This window comes from Calypte anna, chromosome 11 (genome assembly GCF_003957555.1).
Source record: "Calypte anna isolate BGI_N300 chromosome 11, bCalAnn1_v1.p, whole genome shotgun sequence".
Lineage (NCBI taxonomy): Eukaryota > Metazoa > Chordata > Aves > Apodiformes > Trochilidae > Calypte > Calypte anna.
In genome coordinates, this window is record NC_044257.1 from 12,134,305 (window position 1) to 12,152,291 (window position 17,987).

General features: G+C 39.4%; 1 protein-coding gene across 1 annotated transcript in view; it reads left to right on the top strand.

Annotated features, from left to right (window-relative positions):
* Positions 1 to 534: 534 nt before the first annotated feature.
* CDH11 (cadherin 11) overlaps positions 535 to 17,987 on the top strand; it is a 74,666-nt gene continuing 57,213 nt past the window's right edge. Inside the window, exon 1 of the mRNA XM_030457477.1 lies at positions 535 to 978. The gene's annotated coding sequence lies outside the window, so the exon portion shown is untranslated. The remainder of the gene's footprint in view (positions 979 to 17,987) is intronic.

Sequence of the window (17,987 nt, forward strand, 5' to 3'; positions counted from 1 at the left end):
CTCCAGCAGGAGGGCAGCCTGCCCGGGAAGAGAGGCCTGGCCTCCGCCTCAGGCTGTGAGCTACAACATACCAAGATTTTCCATACTGAGAAATGCTTGGGGAACTTTTTCATTTTTTTTTCCTAGACAAATGTCTAATCGTGACAGGAAACGTGACTGGATTCAGCATAAAATGCTTCTGCTGTTTGTCCAGCTCAGACAGTTTCTCTGTGCTATGAGGTGAGGAGTAGCCCCTCAAACAGGAGACCCCCAGTGGCAGTGGCAGTGGCCATGTTTGGCCGTGCCAAGGGCTCTGGCGTGGGTTTCAGCCCACCCGCGGCGACGTCGTGGGATGGTCCTGGGCTGCTTGCAGGGGAGTGGCGACAGGAGAGGGACAGGGCATCCCTCACCGCAGCCTGCCAGCACAGCAGGATGGGTGTCCCCGTCCCCCTCGGAGATGTGCGTGTGGGTGCCTGTGTGGCTGAGGGGGTGCAGAGCCAAACTGTGGGGTGGGGACAGCGCACTCTACCCATCCCCGGGGCTGGTTGGGCAGAGGGAGAGAGCACCCTGGGCTCCTTACCACCATAGCTTTGCCCTTCCAATCCCAACTTCTCCCCCGCAGGCATCAGAGGGCACTCGGGACGCGGAGCCCTGCAGGAGGGCAGGCTCTGGGGTCTACGTTCCTCTGGGGTGGGGGGAAGGGAGAAGAAAATAGCCAAGAAGCAACAGCCTCCAGCTTTTCCCTTCCTCTAATCTTGCTTCACTCCCCCTTGCTCCCTCTCCCTCCCTCTCCCCTTTCCTCTCCACTTTCCCCTCCCTCCCTCTTTCTAATTCCTGCCACTAGCTCGGAGCCTCATTCAGCAGCCGCTGCCAGTGGAGTGTAATAGGCTGAAGATGCTGCCGTGCCTGCTCAGTGTCTAGTTGTGAATGGGACTTGCCTCCTCTCCCTCCTCCTCCGGAGGTGGCCAAGGGAAGCAGCCAGCACCTCTGGACCCGCAGGTAAGCCGCAGCCGCCTGCCCCGGGGAACCCCGGAAAGCCAGGGGGGGAGCAGCGGGGCCACCACCGCCGCCGGAGGTGTCTTGGGCGAGCCGGGCGGCGGGGTGCAGGGCGCGCTGCTGCCGGGCGAGGAGGCGGCTTGGCAGGGGGGAAAAGGGAAATAGCGGAGTGGCTGGGAGAAGGGTCGTCTCCCGCAGCTCCGAGCAAGGGGACCGGCAGGATGCGTGCGGGCGCACCAGAAACTTGACAGCAGGAGCGGGGCTGGGGCGTGCGGCGGGGCCAGGCAGGTGTGAGGCGGGGAGGGAGCGGGGGCCGGGGCCGCGCAGCGCCGGGCGATGTGCGGGGCTCTGCCGCAGCTCGGCGTGGAGGCGGCCGGCGCGGTCCCCGAAGGGGCGAGACAGTCTCTCCGAAGGCAGAAAGGAATCACTGTGGCCAAACGGTATTATTTCTCTTCGGCTTTTGCTCGGGGAGGGGGGAGGGAGAGAATTTGTCCGTTTTAAAATGTTCCTCTGGATAAGCAGATACTGAGAGCCCCGAACTGAAAATCTTTTACTTGTACTGTAGCTCTCAGACATGAAATGGATATGCAGAAATAATGAGTGCATGAAATGAAGGATACTCTATCCAGAATTAAAAAGGAAAAGACTTCGATTTAAATCTTTCCTTCAAAAATACATGTATATATTTTGCTTGCTGGCTTTCAAATGCATTACTATTCAAAAGGTACCAAAATGGTATCTATCTCTAACACAGGTTAGTCCAAAAAGCATTAGACTCTTGGGTGATACATGCATAAGCACATACCTAAGAAAGGTAAAATAGATCAGACTGCACATCACCATAAATACCATTAACTTTCAGAATAAAAGTGCTTCCTGTGCTGTCCTTTGGGAGCACATATAGCAGTCTGACATCATTATATAAATGCCTTTACTTTCTATAGAAGTCCCCCTTTATTGTCTACTCTTTTAAATATTCATTTGGTGAGGAGAGAAACAGTGTGTGCTAGGAGATCATCTTTGTACCATTGCTGCAAAGGACAGTGGGGCTGTGTAACACAGTATTTACCTACCAAGATATCTGTGACAAAGGAACCTCTTTAGCAAATGAGGTCACTAATTCAGAAATTGGCCCTTCATAAGGAGAATGCTCATTTCTTTTTCACATTTCAATGACTAGTAACTCCCTGGGAAAGGCTTTTTCTTCCTGTTGATTTGTGATGGTGATACAATAAGAATGTCACAGACTCTGCACCCCTCTGTTAAGAAATTAAACATTTTTAATTATTTAATAATGGAACTGTTGAATGAGAAAAGCACTAACAGATTCAGAAGCAGTGAAACACGTACTCAGACACTGCTGAATGTCCATCTTTTTTCCCTCTCCTTTGCTCTTATGTTTGCTTTAGTGTTTCCCAGGTCTGTGTGATTCTCCAGGTAAATACTTTGTTCTCTTTTTCTACCCTGGCTAGCATATACCAATAAATAAATTTCTTTCAGTGTAGAAGTTCTGCAATAATTAATCTGACATCTGCCTTAGTCAGATCGGTCCACTGAGATCTGGAACACAAAGCAATGATTGTACTCAATCCTTTGGATGATTTTATGTGGAGAAATATATAGAAGTACATGGAAGTGGAATTGCAGATGTTTACTTAGGAACAGCATTTTCATAGCAGAGCAGCACAGATTTTGTTGCTGGGGAGATGGGCAGTTAGAGCAGTAGGGAAACTGTGAGTAGGTCTGATTTGAGCTCCATACCTTAACACAGAAAGCATTTTCCTAGCCTGTTTCTTAGTCTACTGTACTTCAGAAAGCAGAAGTTTCTGACTGTACTTCTAAAGCAGTTTTCCCTCCTCTTATAGGAGAGAAACAAAGCAAAGTTATGGAAATAAAAGAACAGTATCTTAAAAAAAAATTCAGTAATCCTTTAGGAAAATTGCCTAAAATACATCTTTCTCCCACAAGCTCTTGTTCTTAGGCCCTGGAATAAGATGTTTTTATAGTCGGTTTTGTTGTTGTTTGTTTGTTTTTTCACCTCAGCCCTGCATTAGAGCATAGAGAATGAGCACGGACAGAGAATGCTCTTTATAGACTTTCTACATCAGCTTTAACTTAGCTAAAATTTTAAGTGTTGCCTGTCCAGAAAAATCACTAAGAACTAGATTACTTCATTGGTAGAAATGTTGTTACAATAGGTTATGTCAAGAGATAAGTCATTGTGATTTATCATCAGCTGTTTCAGAAGGGAATGTGTTTGGAGATGGTGGAATGAGAGATAGGACAGCCTAACTAATTTTTCTTTTGCATAACAATGTGGGGAAACTAAAAAGACTAGAATGATTTCTGTGATTTATCTGATAAACTGCTTTAAAATACATAAAGTTATTTCGGCTCCAATTAATATGCTATTCTGATATTTGATATATTTAATTTTAGTAGAAGAAACATATGGGAAGTTCAGAGTTCCAGTAGATATCATTATTTTATTTTTTTCTGCAAATACTGTAACTAGACAAAGCACAACTTGAGAAATATGTTTTGTTGCTGAGATTTCCACAATGTTCTTAGAAGTTATTTCTAAGATATCACACAGAAATTTGAAGTAATTTCAAATTTAAAACTAGTGTCTCCTCTTCTTGGTGAACTCCCTAAACCAATTTTGAATCCATTTTGTGAGCTGAATGTTTAGCAAAGTATCTTCACTGTGTGGGAAACAGACGTCTCATCTGGAATCAATTACTGTGAAACAGTTCAGCAACGTACTTTCTAGACTTTTTTCATGTCTGAGTTTTTCTACTAGCATTTTAAGCTAAAAACCTAGGTGTAATTTTCCTATGCTATAGTTTTTTTTTTCTTTGTTCCTTTTTTTCTCTTTCTTTATTTTAAAGAAAGGCACTTCCGTTTTCATTGTCCCTTTGTTGGGGACAATCCAAAGTTTAGGGAAATAAATGGAAAGATGGCCACTGATTTCAGTGTAGTTTGGATCAGGCACTTTGACCATACGATTTAAGAGGACTTACTTTACACTTTAATATTGTCACTTTATGTTATATGTATTATTTTAGATATCAGTTAAGAGGAGCAGTGTACTCATATATATCCTAAAATTCTTTCATAGTACTTAAGGAGAAAATGTAGCCCCTTGGTTGGGTTTGGATACTGAAGACAAGCATGCTCAATAGACTGCAAAATTATTGATGCATTTAAGTGCAAGCCTGCGTACTCAGAATTATTAAACCCATTCATTTTCTTTTCCTGTGTAAGTAAGGACTTTACAGTCATTTAAATATTACCGAAGGGGAGCGAATTTCCACACGCTGCTCCCAGAGGAGAGATTTTGCTCAAGGAGCCGGGATGTGTGGAAGCCATTCTCCCGGTACCGACCCATGCTCCCGCTTCGCCTTTGCTCCGCGCGTCCTTTCCAGGCGGCCGGAGGAGGGCACGGATGGAGCGGCGGCACTACCGAGGGCTGGCTGGCCCATGCCGGGGGCTGGCTGGCCCATGCCGGGGGCTGGCTGGCCCATGCCGGGGGCTGGCTGGCCCATGCCGGGGGCTGGCTGGCCCATGCCGGGGGCTGGCTGGCCCATGCCGGGGGCTCGCAGCTCAGCCGGGCGGTGCTGTCGGGCACTAGAGGGCACTGATGCTCTTCGCTGCCTTCTCTCCGCGCCGTCCCGCCTGCTCTCCGGGCGCTATGAAAAGCCGTTTTGTTACCACCGGCATTGCTGGCCCTCTCTGGGGAGACAGGATTCAATCTCGCTGTGGTTCGGGCTAACGCGCAGGCAGTTTGTCAGGATTAACATCTTTCTAGTCGGTGGATCACGTTACCTTCGGCGTCGTATTACCGCCTTGGCACTCACTACAAAGTTTTGGAATCGTGTAACTTCAGATTGTCTGAAGAGTGCCACAGCTGGAGTCTAGGTGTAAAATAAACAGCTCGGTCCTCTCAGTGGCACTGATTTGTAAGAGACTTGCGCTCTCTTCCTTTTATAAAGGCAGTATCAGTGCCTGCCATGCCAAGAGAAAGAGTTTAAAGGAAGAAAAAAAAATCAGATGGTGAAACAAAAAATATTTCTTTCAAAAATGTCATGCTTGAGAGATCTTATAAAGACATCCTTGAGAGAAAAAAAGGATGTATTAGGCCAAATCAGTCTAATTTTACTCATATACATTTAGGTCAGTGGAGCTTACAACAGAACTCAGAAAACTAGGTTGGTCTAAATTGTTTCTGTAGATCCTGTAGCACACAGGATATGAAATAAATTCCTGCAACCCATCTTTTCAAATTCTGGCCAAAAAGGGGTACATGGCAGTATAAATTTTAAATGAATGCAGGCTCGGAAGGAGTCTTATTTCTACCTGCCTTGTTCTGATGTTCTTCCCTAGACATCTGCATTGGGGTATTGCTAAAGGCAGGATGCTGAGCTGCATAGTTCTTTGGTTTGATTCATAGAGCAGTAGGATTCCTATGTATAAGAAGTATATATATAAAGTAATAGTGCAGAATTTTGTAATATTATATCCACTTAGGCAGATATGCAGCCAGAGATGCCAATGTATTCGATAGAAATGGTCTAAAATTTTGATGTCCAAAGTGTGCAACAACTGTAATAGCTGTAAAGATTTCTGTCCATCACCTGATTTAGGATATTAATTAAGAATTAGAGGAACAACTCATGGTGAGGGAGTTAGTAACTACTAGAGTGGAAAAAGGGGCACTGCTTTGCTGAGGGACACTGCCTTGCAAACAATAGCCCCAGACCCATTAACTGCCCATCCTCTGTGCTCCAAGGCCGGGAATATCCGTTAAACTGTTAGATGCATTTAAGGTGAGTGGAAAAGGTAGAGCTGCCAGTCATGTTCAAGGCCTTCCAGAGCACACTGCACATGGCTGGGACATGTCCCTTACATAGCAGCAGGAATTCAAGAGATAAAGATCTGGAGCAGCTCTGCTGCTGAGCTGTGCCCTTGGGGAAGGTTACATTATCGCCTATTTTGCCTGACAGAGGCTTTAGGTCTTCTTCCATAACTGCTTGGGTGGTGCTCTGGCTTTCAGGGATGTCAGTCCCACTGAGCTCTGCTGGCTCCATGAGCCATAGTTTAGCTCTTCAATTTTAAAGTGCTGGTTTAAGCAAATTCTAAAGAGTTTTTGTGTTTTTTCTCCAAAGTTTGGCAATGAGGAAGAGCCCTTAAGGGCAGGCAAAATTGTAGGAGTAGAAATCAATGTAAATGCATTAAAAGAAAAGGACCAAGTAACAGAATGTAAAAGGGTTGCCAGGATTTTCCACATTGGTGAACAATGCAGCTATAGGTTTCCAAATATAATTCATCATTATTATGATTTAATAGTTCATCAACAGACTGTAGCCCGATTGTAGTTCAACTGACAGAGTGCTACTGTGGATCATGAGGTAGACAAAACTGACCAGAACTTTGCTAAGCTGTACCCATCTAGACAGAAATTACACTTAAATTTGCATTTCACTGAGCCATCTGACACTGTTACAATGAACTTCCAATGATGCTGTGGAGATACAGGCCCACTAAGCAAAGACTGGAGTGATGAGCAGAAGTAATTATATTTAGTAGACCTATAAAACACAATTCACAGCATTTCCATGTTTGTAAGCTTCGCAGCACCAAGCATTTAGCTCCTTTATCTCTGTATGGTGCAACTAATCCAACTTTTCTTACTTTACCAGTATGGATCAGTACTACCCCATAGCCTGAAAATGGCCTTGCTGGGATGAATATGCACAGGTTTGTTCCTTGCATCTATGCTCACACTAGCAAGTGGGATAGAGATTAAATTCATGGTGTACCCTCTTGCAGCCACCTTTTCTTTTCACACATACTCTTAATCACACACAGTTTATGCTAGCTTGGTTAACTAAAAAGTTCCTTAAATCCATGTCAGTCCACCTGAGGAGCTGCTGCTTCCGCACTGCATTTCACTATACTTCCTTTTATACTGTGTGATCATGAAATCTTCCGTGCTAAAGTATTTCATTTAAGGTTAAACTGGTGACATAGAAACTCTGCTTCAACTTAATTTTTATCCCAGTGAGGCTGCTGATATATTTTTGAATAAAATAAAACTTTAGAAACATATTAATTGGTCTCAGTGGTTAAGTTAAATAGTTAAATACATGCATACATATCATTCTGCCAAGGGTAAGTCATTACTTCAGTATAAACCAGAAATGATAGCTCTATTTGAATCAGGAGACTAAACCTTATTTCCATTAATGCTGTTTTATTAATACATGCATGTGTCAGCATTAAGTAATAAATTTAAATGGTCTCTCCCATCTTGATTTAAAGTAATAATCTTGAAGATCTTGGCTACCGAATGAACGTGTGCTACTCTTTTCATCTTTTATCAACTAATTTTTTAGTTTAGTTTAGTTTGCATATAGACATCCTAAGGCATATAAAAGAAACAGAGTTTTGCAAAGTTGTCTGGCATTTGAACTAAAAACAAAGATATTTTCATTACCACATCAGAACACCTGTAACTACATCAGCCCCCAGACAAGGATTCTCAGAGCCTTTTATCATCATATAACATAATATACTTGCCTACATCTTATGTGTACTTTATGCAGTTTTATATATATTTTCATTTATGTAGTTAATTTTATTTTTTTGTGTGTTACTGGAAATTTTAATTGAAACAACAGGTTAAAAATGTATTTAATTGAGTAAATTTACATTCAAAAAGTTCATAACTACTTTTTTGTAATTATAATTTAATCTGAGAGAAATCCTGAATTAAATACAGGACTTTTAATCGTTTTTTACAAAATAATGGTCCCATTAGTAGTAGAAAACACTTGAAATTTTAGGATTAAACCCCGTGCTTTTCAGAGCAGCACTTCCAACAGGCAACCCTATCAGCAAATCTGCAGCAAATCCGACCACATATCAGTGTAGTTAGGTACTTTTTAGGTATCACTCAGTTCATTTTAGATCCCAATTCTAGTAAAGATTTTAGAGCATTTCTTCATTACAGGGTACTTGCTGGTTATGGCAGAAAAGATTGTAAGTTTTTCTGAGGAACGACCAATACCAGACCAGTTGAATGCTGCCAGGTTAATTCAGTATGTAGAACGCAAAGCCTCCAGTTTCATATTACGTGTAGCAATCATTATTTAACCACAGAGATTACCAAACTGATATAGCTGAAGAATCACTCAAACCCAATACACACACAGTGAACAGATATTTTTAAAGATAACATCTCCTTCCCATTCTCTCAGCATATTTTTCTTCAAGTTGAAATTTGAGTGAAGTTATTCAGTTTTTCACATTATGGTAGTTACTGTTTATTCACACTTTCAAACCATATTTTCCAGACATAAGAAGTTTCAGAATTATGTAATGCAGTTGAATTAAAATTTTACTTGGGGCTCTGGTTCAAACAGAAAACTTTGTCCCCAACAGATCTGTTGTGTTTTATTTGTTACCAGTCCAGTCATAGCTGGTATAGCTCAGTGAATACAGCTGATTAGTATGCATTTCAATTCTTTTTAGCATGGTGGCAATTTACATAGCATTTCTTTTTCTAAAGCAAGAAACCATAGCAGGCATTGCCATTAACATACAAACAATTTCTCATTTACATACAAAAAACCTGATTTGGTAGTAGTGCAAGTGACTGTAGGTCAGACTTAAGAGCAGCCTCATTATAGCTCTTTCTGTCCTTAAGACTGTGAATTTTGCAATATTTATACAAAAGTTATATTCATAAACTGTGAAAATTTAGTCATGTTTCAAGTACTAAATTTGATGATTCTCTGAGATGTCTAAATGGTTTTTTGTTGTGCACTCTTTGGCTATACCCCCTTGTAAGGAAACTGGTTTAAAATGATCCCTTCTTCAGTGATTCCCAATCCTGTACTGCAGTTCACAGTCCACTGATCTTTACAAACAAATTGATTTGGAGACGTTAAAGCTAACTGAGGTATCTGCATGATCTGGGTTAAAATAAAACGTGTACAATTAAGGTTACCATCTACATGACCTTGGTAAGATTGAACCTGTGCTCCTAGACATAGCTCCTGGTTTCTCAGGTTCCTGCATAATCATCTTGAGTTCATTGAACTTGCTTATATTGAGATGATATTTCCTGTGCTTCATTTTATTAGCTACTTCCCCCCTCTACAGCACAGACTCTAATATTCAGTGAATTTTTCACCTTCAAAGTTTTCTACTTCTCAATGCAAACTTTGTTCTGCCCTCTCATGACCTCCATTTTATCAGGTGTAGTGGACTCTTCTAGCCTGCTTCTTAATTTAATTTTTCTGCTTTACTCAACTATAACTACATATCCTCAGATGTGGATGCATTCTTCTCTGATGGCTCCAACACTTGCCTTCTCCTGTGGCTATTACTTTTACTTGATTAAAGAAGGGCTTCCTATTCCTAGGCTTCAGTGTAATCATACCCCTCATTAACACCTCGTAGTTAGTAATGTCCAGTTACCTTCTGATCACATTACTTAGGGTTTTTTTATCCATAAACATTACTTTATTTGTATTTGGCTAGTTAACTACTGGGACCAGTTAGATGTGATTCAATCTCAGTATGTTTGAGAAATTTCTATATAGTTCCTTCAGTGAAAGAGAACTCAACATTTAAATAAGGTGAAATCTGAAAAATACTTGAGTAATCTCATGGAGAAGGAAATGGAAATCAGCCTTACTGCCTCACTGGACTGTTTTATACTATATGCAGGTGTTCTTTGTGACTAAGACATGATGAACTCCATGCTGCACTGATGTGCTGTGATTCTATAGCTTCAACAATTGGTAAGTGGCTGGTGCCTTTCAAGTAGTCAAAACACGTGATGAAAATCAAAAGACAAATTACAAAGGGGTTTTTTGTTTTGTTTTGTTTTCAATGGCATTGAGTTGACATTGAATACCACTTTATTGTGACCTTCAATCTGGATTTATACATTTCAAAATGTAGGGAAATGTCCACTTTACCATAGGCTCAGAATTTTGTTATTGTTGCTAGCAGACTTTTTTAATGGCCTCGATGAGCAGACAAGTTTACACTATTTATCTGATGCTTACACTTCACTGATTAAACTTCTGTCTGGTCAACTTGAGGTAAAAGATAAACCTTATTGGAACCCTGGTGTTAGTCAATAGACACTGGGATTGAACATTACCTTTGATATGGAAATACAAATTGGTTGTACTAATTACATTCACTTATGGTTATAAACAGAGTTTACATGGAGGTGTGCATTTCAGGGCCAAGCCAGTTTTTATTCCTACTAGGATTAGAAATTATATCAGTTTGGCTGAAATAATAAAGTATGTGAAGAAAGTGCCAGCTCTGATACTTCCTGAGATTTGACAGCTGCTCATTGTCATGACCTTGGCTTTTTTTTATGATAAGCTAGAGGTCAAAGAATGCTGGCTGCAATTACTGCCTTCATAAGGTCTGGTAGGCCATCTTCAACAGACTTCAGCCAGATTGTCTACAGGTGAAAAATTACTGATGAACTGGGTGCAAATCTGTATTTAGTTCTCATAGCTGTTAATAGCTTCTTCTGACTAGCACCATATACAGTCTGTGGAACAACTTAACCTTTGTGATATTTCTCTTCAGAAATAAACAATTAGCAAGTTATTTCTTGAAGGCTGCACATAATATAAGAGCAACAAGAAATGGGATTTTGCACTTTTATTTATTTTTTCGCAAAAGAAAAAACTAGAGAAAGTCATTGTTACTTTACTAAGAAAGTAATGTAAATTAAATTACTAATGTGTGCCATAGAGTTTTCCATTGGTATTAAATCATTTTGTCTACCAGAGGACAGAAGAACAAGGTTTTTGCCTAGAGGTAACCCCCATCTAGAAATTAAATCCACTTTTACTAGAACTTAAATAATTCAAAATAGACTGCAGATAAGCATGTGCTTTCATGGTTTCCGTGTGCTTAAAAGTAGAGTGTATTTAACCCATAAATGCTTTAGGCAGTTTGTTACCTGGAGTTAAGAAATGCTTATTGCATCTTGAATGACATCCCCAGCTTCTCCTTTCATGCTTTTCAGGAATGCTACAAGTAATACATCAAATCACTCTCATACGGCTATTTCCTGTTTCATACCTAACTTATATATGCAGCTCCTGTAACTTAAAGGAAAAAACATAAATTGTATACACATTTACTTCCTTTCTCATTCTTACTGATTGATTATATGCATTTTTCTCTTGGGGAATTGGGGATTGGGGCTCTATAAAAGGCCCCAGGTTTTATTTTCCAAGAAATTAGGAACATACCAAGTTCTTAATAACGTATCAAGTGCCTTGGATTTGCTTAGACATGAATTTCTATCTACCTCCTCATACCCCAAAATAGATTTTCCATTAGCTATAGTAAGTCAGGCATTTCCATTATGCTTTCTGAAGCCTGTATCCTTATGAACTGAGATGACAGTCTGAATGACATGAAATCCTTTCCACAACTGTGCCTTGGAGGACAGGTGCCTCTCTAACAAGAATGACACCAGAAAAAGTTCTGTTGCAAAACCTTTTTTTCCAGTAGTCTGGTGAGGTCATTTCCATAATCTGTGGAACTGTTCCTAAAATTAGGGGTGTATACATATGGGGGTATAAAGGTATGGTTATGTTGTTGAAGCTGGGTAGGGAACTAAGATACATTAATTATGCCTTCTAATTATGCCCTCTTAGTAACTTCCTCATGTCCTGAAAGAATCCTAGAATGAATGGAGTATAAATTCCTCATTTATGGAGAGGAATGCTTTTGGTAATCATAATCAAAACAGTAAATCAGCTGAGAGAACAGGATCTGTATAGAATTCTAGCTTCTATTTGGTTTTGCAGACAGCATGGCTGGGACTCTGATTTGTTAGTGGCAAAGGTGACTTCATCCAGGTGCTAGCATTTGAGGAGAGGGAAGAATAAAAGGCTTAATTCCATCTATTTGTTTTTCCTATTCACTTGACTAGATGAATGTGTGCCCACTCATGTTTCCTTTGAGGGAGATTGCTGGAATGCACATCATGAAAACTCTTGTATTGCAAAGGCAGCTCACTTGCTTCTCAGAAGTACTTTTGTGTGTCTCAGTGACATGCCAACTAAAGGGCAGCTTCCAAAGCATAGTATTAAGGCAAGGCAACTTGACTGAATAATAATTTCAGCTTGTTTAGGATGGGGCATTTCAGTCTTTCAATAAATATCTCATCAAGTCTGTAGTATAAGAATGCTGGTGGACCAACTATGCTATTGGAGCAGCATCCCCAAATGATCCTGTGATTCACTTTGAAATGCCAGAATTTGCATAAAATCTCCTACTAGTGGGAAAATGGTTAAAAGACATAGGAGCTAGTTATCTGTCTGGAGCTTCAAACAAGCCCCATTCTACATCAAAAAGGGTCTGCAGCAACTCCTTGATCAAAGCTCAGGTAATTTAATTATTAGCCTTCATGAATCAAGGGCTTCTTGAACAAGCTCAGGATGCTTGGATATTAGACTATGGGAAATTTATTGTTTCACTCCTTCTAATATTCCAACATCAAAGAGAGCTTTTTCCTTACAACAAAGCAGTCTGAAGTAAAAGAATTTAAGCAAAAGCTAGTGTGGAGAAGATTTTCTAGGATCTTTGTGAACTGGAAATTAAGCTGACTCCTGTGGGGTGAGATATTTACCACTGTGATTCTCTGTGTTTATTTTCTATAACTAAACATCTGTACCAAATCTTGCAGATTTGAAATGTTAGCTCCTACTCCTGTAAGTTCACTTAGCTGACATTGTTTTTCCTGTTTCTCAGTTTTACATGATTTTTCATGCTTTGTTTTGCAAAACTCTGTTTGCCAAGCTCCAAGTGGCTCTTTGACTACATCATGGTTTGAGATTTTGATTAGCACAGTGCAATGCAGTGCAATCCACTCCTAATGCTGAGGAGAGAGTTCAGAGCTGATTCCTCCAGAAGCCTCAGCCAGAAGTCAGAAGAAATTTAGGGTGGTGAGAGAAGCCTGTGGTCTGAAGGAACAGTGCTCAGCCCCAAGCACCCTCTGTGCTTCTCACTGTTGGTGGCAGTCACATTAGTTCAGGATTAATGAAGCAAAAATTGGTTATTTTTAAAATCCTAAACATAGCAGAGATGTGCCTGCTGATACAAGAATGGATTCCTAGCCTGTAAAAAAATAGGTGTTATTTTATTTCTTGGAAAGATTAATTCCTTTGTACCTTGCCTTTTTATGTAATTTTTGCCTTTTCATTTTCTGGTCGGTCAGATTTCCTTTCAGAGCTGGGGTCCAGCTCCTCTTTGTTCTGTGTTCATGGACCAAACTTAATAGATTGGAATTTCTTATGTTAAGTGCCAGTCTTAGTGTGTTGTATGTATATCTGCTATGTCATTTCTCCATAAAACTGCCTGTCTTTTTCTGATTGTGTATGAGTTATGCTCACAGCCTGTAACAATTCCATGTCAAACAGCTACTGAAGCCAGCGAGATGTCTGCACAGAGTCCTTCCTTGTATCTTAGCAGGAACAAAAATAAATTAGTGAAAGACAAGGCAGTAGTCAAGAAGAGAAAGCAGCCATGCTTTGTGGTGAGAAATGTTTCTGAGAATAAAAGTTACATAAACAGAAACAAAATTAGTTGGCTCATCCCACCTTCTCCTATTTGCCTATGGAATAATAAGTGTTACAAATTTCTAATACTCCAGATTCTTTTGCAAATTAAAAATTTTCTTTACAAATGTCTTGGAAATTTCAATAGAACAATATGACTGCAAATGAAAAATTATGATAAATGATCTGATTATCTCATATAACACAGTAAATAGCTAAGACAATAATTTTTCAATTCCTTGTCATGCTGGCAAGGAACTCTACAAAGTATTTTGTTTAAACTGGTGATACGATGTTTGGAGAGATGTGCTCCTGTGCTTCATGGCAATAAGATGCAATCTACCTCAGGTATCAGATAACTGTAAAACAGCACTGTCAGCTATGTGCACTGCAGTTCCTTACAATAAAGTTACAGAAAAAAATCAGCTACACTCAGCTGTGAAGATACTCCAAATTCCTACTGTAACACCCAGGTAACTGTTATTGGAAGAATACTCTGTGTGAAACTTTTGAAGCCTCTGAATAGAATTTTTCAGTTTCTTGAATTTGGACAGAAAGTTTTCTTTTAAGCTTGAAATACCTTGGTTTAAACTTCAATCAACTAAACATGTTCAAATTACTAATATGTCATGATCTCATTCTGTATTTTCCAAGAGATGAGCCAGTAGAAAGGGGAATATTTCCTTCAAAGTGATGAGTTGGTTAGGATCATACCAGCTCTACAGTAGCACTCAAACCAGCAGCACTATAGTCATCCAGGCAATATTGGCAAAAAGTTTTGCATGTGTATATAACTATTACTGTGAAATCTCTAATGTTAAACAGGACCATATACCTGAGTTCATGAAAGCCTTCATTTTGGCCATACTAACGATGTGGTTTTGTGAAAGCTTACATTTGCCAGTGAATGATGTAGTGACAGTGCACATGCCTGTGCCATTACTAGAGGAGGAGGAATTGATTAGCAATAACACACTTCATTAAGATTGCACTTTCTCAATCATTGTAATTGTAGCTCTTCCCCTAAAACATCAAGTGGAACAGGTTTCATTTCAACCAAATCAATCCAATGTGTTAAAATTTACATAATTTTCTCTCATTGCATTTATAGAGCAGCAGGAATTTTAATTTGCATTGTCTGTATAGTCTATAATCAAAGTGTTAAGAGCACAAAGTTTATTTATTATGTATGACATGTGGTGACAAATTTGCATAATAGGCTGCATCTTGCTGAAATATTCCCTCTCTCCCCACCCCCACCTTTGCAATGTTTGCTATAACTTATTTTCTGTAAACCTGTAAATTTAATTATAGAAGCCTTTGAATTCCATAGAACATTTATTAGAGAGAAGTATCTACATAAAAATAAGTGGATAATGTCATACTGAAAGATGAGATTTGCTAAGGGAAAGCACTGGACTGGGTTCCCTGATTTCAGAACAAAGCTGATATAAACCCCATGTGTGTTACTTCTGTATACCAAAGATAACCATTTACAAGTTTAATGGAAAGATACCTTTTTGTTTGTTTAGTGGCAATTACTATATAGAGTCTCTTCTATGAAAATTCTCAAAAGTAAGTTAGAGACTGAAAAGCAATTAAGAAATTCAGATGATGAAAACCTTCATCACTGATTGTTGCCTGTGAAGGCCAACCTTTGTTTTATGAAAATAAGGGCTTAGCTAGATACTTTTGATTTTAAAAAATCATTGTTTTAGTAAAATAGAGGATATTTTGTAATATTTGTTGCAGCTAAAAATATAATCTAAATGAGGAATTGGTTTATATACATAGGTCATCTCTGGAGTGTGACAGAATTACCCTAAGATCATTTAGATCTTTTCTGAATTTTATGTGGCATTTCCTTCACCCTTTTAGTGCCCAAGGAAGGATATTCAGACTAAAATGTAGGAATATGTCTTTATTTTTATCTTATCATGCTATCTTACAATGTAGCAATAAAAAGCAACATATTCCATGTTCTAGCATGTACAAAACTTATATACATTTTACCAAAGAAAATCTTTGTAGAACATCTTAAAAGAAATGCAAAATATATTTAGATGTTGACAGCCATGCTCTTAGTAAGAGATTAAACAGGCAAGTCTTTCAGTCCTCTACTGAAACATTCATACTAATAGTTTTTAATACATAATTAAATCCCTTGGCTGATGTTCAGAGTTTAAAACCATCATACATCATAAGCTCTTGTACTTGAATTTCATTTTAGTCCATATTAGAAAAAGGGTGTGTAGGTGTATTACATGCATGATGACTTGTATTTTTAAGTTATGCAAGTATAAGAGCAGATAAAAATCTGACATTAGTGAATATTTTAATCTCTGTCTGAAATTGGAATGAAACTTTTGTTTATCTAGTGACCATTAATATCCAAAAGGTGTCAAAATGCTTCTATGCAGTGTTGTGTCAATGTACATGCAACAACTGAAGGCAAAGATGAGAATGAACACTATAAGTTCACGTTACTGAAGTTGTAAGATTAATATGTTGACAGTCAGGTAATGCTCAATAGGCTTAGAGATGTGCAAAAGATAAATAGAAAGTCACCTTCAAGAGAAAGAGAAAACCAAGTGGAAACTAGGAAACTAATTTTGCAACTGAACTCACCAATAAAAGGCCTGTTAAAATGATTAGGAAGCTGTAACACTGGCCACTTTTTTTTTCCTTTTTCTTTTTTTTTTCTTTTTTCCCCCCCAACTTCTCATCAAAGTTACTGTGTGTGCTGCACAGTCCTGGAAAATGTAGCCTCATTCTGCTCTTAAGCTCCTTTGGCAAGTGCTGTTTTGCCTGCCTCATCTTTTTTCTTCCTTACCTATTTTCCTACCATTTGTCCATATTCATTGGGTATTTTTTTTAAACATGCAAGGAATTCTCAAGGGGGGCTGGTTTACAGAGAAGGTTATGTAGCAAGTAATGGAATAACTATTGTCTGTTTGCTCAGTGATATTCTCTGAGATCTCAGTCTTCATATTCTTACACTGGACCCATTCTGCTTCTGAGCTGTAGAGCAGGGAGCAAGGGCACATGCAATGGTTTTTAAATCACTTTGAATATACAGTGTGTGACAGCTCTGTGAACCCCAAACTGACTTTGTGAATATTCCTGTCGAGTTGAAATCTCACTTGAACTGCACCTGGTTTTGGACTCTGATGCTTCCAAGCATCAGCACATCTTGCTGTGTTGATTAAACATCAGCTGAAAAAATGCCAGTTGGAAATGTCACCAAAGCTCTTTGTTGGTAGAGCTCCTCCTGGCCATCTGGGGGGAGCCTGCCTGCCTGCCTGCATAGGTGAGAATGAATGTTACCAAGAAGAAAAGGGAAAGGTGGAAATATAGGAAGAGTTAAGTGCAGTGCTAGTTCAAACCTTCTGAGGATATGCCCTCTGTGGGGAGTTGCACCTGGGGGTCAAATGAACCAAGTGAATCTCTGTGTTTACATCTAACAGATGAATTAAACCACTGAGTTCAGGTTGGGAAAATTTCTCAATGCAGTAGCACCTCAGCATTGGCTTAGTTCTGCTGCTATGACCTTGCTAGGAGAATAAGACAGGCTGCAGTCTAACCAGGAGTATGCTCAATCTGCTATTGCTATGAGAATAAAAACCTATAGTCAAAGCAATGTATCTTAACCAGCTCTGCTGATGTGCTGCTCAGCAATGCCCCTACTACTGAAGGTGTGATCCTTTATATCCTGCTTCATTCAATTTGATGTATAGCTTTTCTTGTCCAGCTCCAGCAGCTGTCATGTAGATCATACTTCAGCTGAAATCTGTGTTTGTGGCACTCTTCATGAATAAGAAAAATATGTTTTACCACTCAATATGTGAGATGAAAGAGAAATCAGGTCAAGTTAAATGGTATAGAAGTTTAGCAAGTTGTCTCTTGAAATGCTTACAGAACTTGGCCAGCCAGTAAAATAAAATTAAATATAATTAAAGTTTAAATAGCAGATTGAGATATTGTAAATACAGTAATGCTACAAATATACAGGAACAATTCTTTTTCAGCAAACCAAAATATAGTTTTGCTATCAGCTCAACAACAGCTTTGTTTGCAAAGGCTATAGCTAACCAAATTAGAGAAATGCCTAAGATTAAGGTAATTAAATAGCATCACCAGCACTTCCTTCCTAACTCCCTGAGGGATAGTTTGGCATCCAGGCAGGAGAACAAGGGAATGGTTCACCTTTAGGCAAGCTCAGATGAGACTCTGCATTGTTTTCAATTTGTTCTTTTCATCTTTTGCAACGTGGAATATGGGAGGGGTTTGTAGTATAATCTGGGGCTTTTGTAGAATATGCTCCTCTTCCAGGACCTTTTAATTTCTCAAGCAATTTTTCTTATGGCACGTTATAATTTTTGGATTTTAGTTTTG